Raw genomic sequence first — 3353 nt, forward strand, 5'->3', positions numbered from 1 at the left:
GAGTTCTGGAGGCCAGTCACTCAAAACCCACAGGCAGGGCCATGTTCCCCGTGATACCTCTAGGAAACTCCTTCCTTCCCTCTTCCTGGGCCCTAGTTGTGGAGGACATTTGGTGCTGTTTGGCCTGGTGCTGCATAAGTTCATTCTGGGTCTCTACTATCACATGATGTTCCCTGTATCCCTGTCATCTCAGGACCATCTTTATGCAGACCCCAAGCATATTTATAAATTACCTTGCTCTCATATCACCTCATCTTAAAGATACTTGGGGTGTCATTATGTTTCAACGAGATCATGTTGTGTGGTACTGGGGCATGGCATCTCACTGTATCTTCTATAGGGCAACATTTTACCGCCTATTAGATATAAAGAACTTATTCCAAATTTTCACAGATTTTACTATTTTGAAAGTGACATACAATGCCTTCCTATTAAAATGAAACAACAAAGTATGTTTTATTAACATTTAAAGGGTGGCTGCTTTTCTTTTCTCTTCCATGTGAAAAGAATATTACCGAAGATGCTTTGGTATAGAGGAAATATAGTGACCTCAGTCGTCAGACCTTAAACTATAATTGCTGTAATTTTAAGAAAATTTAAAAATTGAAACGTAACTGCACATGGCAAATGAAACAGCTCATGCATTCCCTTCACCTTCGGACTGAAACATGAGGAAGGATCAACTCGGACAGTTTCCTACACCTTTCTCTATGGAAACCAGTGTGTCTCTGCCAGAGTATTCATTGTCCGGTCACATGATCCTCTTTGTAGTCAGGATTAGTCAGACCTGTGTTTAGGTTTTGATTCCCCACCTGGGTCTTCCTGTGTTGAGCAGTGTTGTCATGTAGCACATGATAGCATTGAACTTCATCCTGAGGCAGGGTCCCCAAAGAGTTAAGGCGACTTTGTCCTGGGAGGGAACTTGCAGACCTGACAGGTGACTAGCAGTGCCTATGGCTTGCATCAAAAATCATTGCTGTGTATATTTGGCCACATTCTGCTGGGACCAGTAAGGAACGTGACCATCAGTGATTGCTGAAACGCAGCAGCCACAGATAATAATGCCGGAGCTTCTGACAGATGGGGTTTGAAGGATCCAGGGTGACCAGAGCTTGAGAACTGGACCCCAACATAAAAATCAACACACATGAGGGATGAGGAAGAAGGACAGAAAGGTTACTCATCAGACAGGTATATGAAACCCACATGACCTGGGCAGAGAGTGAGGAGCGATGGAAGGAGAAGCACACCTGTGTGGGCCACAGGGTGGACTTTCCAAGAGTTCCTCAGCACCTGCCACTGCTGCTGACTCTAGGGTGATCCTTTTTGTCTCCTTCAGTTCTTATGGCCTATTGTTCTTTAGTGTCATGTACAATTGTGAATCTTTTACCAACACTGCCACCACCATCAATGGCAGGATCCTGAGTTCAGAGACCTGCTCTGCTGTCAGAGTGGCTGGGTGTTGTGAGCTCTGTGTTCGCCCATGAAAGGAAGCACCTGCTCTAAGCTCTGTCTCAGGCCACTGAGCACAGCGTCATTAACCCTGAGCCCTGTGTGTGTCTGTACCAGGCTCTGGCAACCCTTAAGAAGGCTCTCATTGCCCCCTAGTGGACTTCCATAACTATTAGTAGTTTAACCTCCAGTTGTAGTATCTTCCGTAATATATAATTTAAATTTCATTCTTTTATGTTTGTTTCATAAAGACATAATTCAATGATGACAACAGTTAATACACAGTCATGTTCTTAAGACAGTAGCCAAACTGGTACTGCCACTGCAAGTCTTAGATGAAACAAGACTCTCACAATAAAAGGGCAAACGAGAACGAAACTTCCTTTTGAGTGAACGAAAAGAAATTAGTGTTATAAATGAAACCAATCTGCATATATCTTAAGGAGCAAAATAGAAGACAGGTTATCAGGAAGACGCGAGAAATTCAAATAATTTCCCAAAGTATCTATTCCATTGTTTCAAAAACATTTTAATATGCCTGGTTATAACTTGCACTCCCAGAGAGTGTGACCTTAATAGTTTTGTTTTTTAAATTCCATTACATTTGCTCTGATGATGTTTGTTTATTCCTTTCCCATTGGTTTCAGAAATGTGTGAAATGGTTCATTGTCAGAATTTTATGTATTGTTTAAAAATCTGTACCACACAACTTCAGCCCCTGAGCCATTTCAGGGGTTTTGCCAGGGTATGGTCTTTATTTTTTAGCTTGTGATTTGACTAGTGGTTGACAGTGTGATATTTATACTTGTCTTCTAGAAATTTGTGAACTGCAGAATTCAACACAGGTGTGTGAGTGATCTAAAATGGTACCTGTTTCTGGTTTCTTGCTTTTCTCTATCAATTTTCCACAGAACTTTTTGAAGATAACCAGGGCATACCTCTCTTTGAAAGCATTTAGTTTCAGATTTTAGAATCAGTCAAGTTTTGTTAGACATGGGTCACTTGTGGCGTGCTTTCAGTCTTCCGAAACTCTGTGTCTTACTCTTTCCCTTTGAATTTGTAGCACAATGAAGATTATGATTTCAGGACACAAATGCATATCTGATCTGAAGAGACTGTCAGAACTGAGGGGAAAAAAGTGTTTGCTCTTACCCATTTGGGATACAGAGAACATGTAAATCTCCACTGGCAATAAACTGGCTCCCAACGTATCATTTGTTTCAGGAGCAGAGGGCTACACCTGGACCAGCACTACCTCCCACCTCCTTTTACACTATAATGATGTCTCCTGTGCACCTGAACACTTGAATACTCAGACTCATTCTGTGGCTGCTTCCCCAAGGCTAATGTTGGCCCATTTCATGGCTGAAGGAAGCATTATTTATCCATAGAAGATGAGTGGAAATTACTGTGCTCTTACCCTTTTAATAAGAAGGATCTTTCTGGTAGCTCCAAAATCAATTACTAAAGCTAACTGATGATTTACATAGATTTTAGAGTGAATCCTCTGATCTCATGACTTTAGAAAGAGGAGAGAAGAAAGGCTGTCTAAGAGAAAATACATGGGACAAATGGGGGCATCTTCAGACAGACAGGGTGAAGCCAATGGCCATACACAGCTGAATGGGCTAATGGTGCCCGGAGACTGCTTCCCTCTGTGACGTTCAGCAAGTCACTCACTATTGTCCTAGATCACAAAAGATGAGATTTTCCTATCAACTCTGTGAACTACAACCCAATATATCTGCAGCTTTGAGGGGAGGTGGTGGAGAAAGCTACCTTAGGAACTGAGCTTTTCAAGAGACTTGAGTTACTTAAAGCTAATGTTGAAGTAAATATCTGCTTGTCATGTTCCAAATTAATATCAGACATTGTTTAAAACCTCTTATGGGTCACAAAAG

The sequence above is a fragment of the Cavia porcellus genome, unplaced genomic scaffold (genome assembly GCF_034190915.1).
Source record: "Cavia porcellus strain 051 isolate PalLab524CR breed Dunkin Hartley unplaced genomic scaffold, mCavPor4.1 scaffold_1, whole genome shotgun sequence".
NCBI classification, from domain to species: domain Eukaryota; kingdom Metazoa; phylum Chordata; class Mammalia; order Rodentia; family Caviidae; genus Cavia; species Cavia porcellus.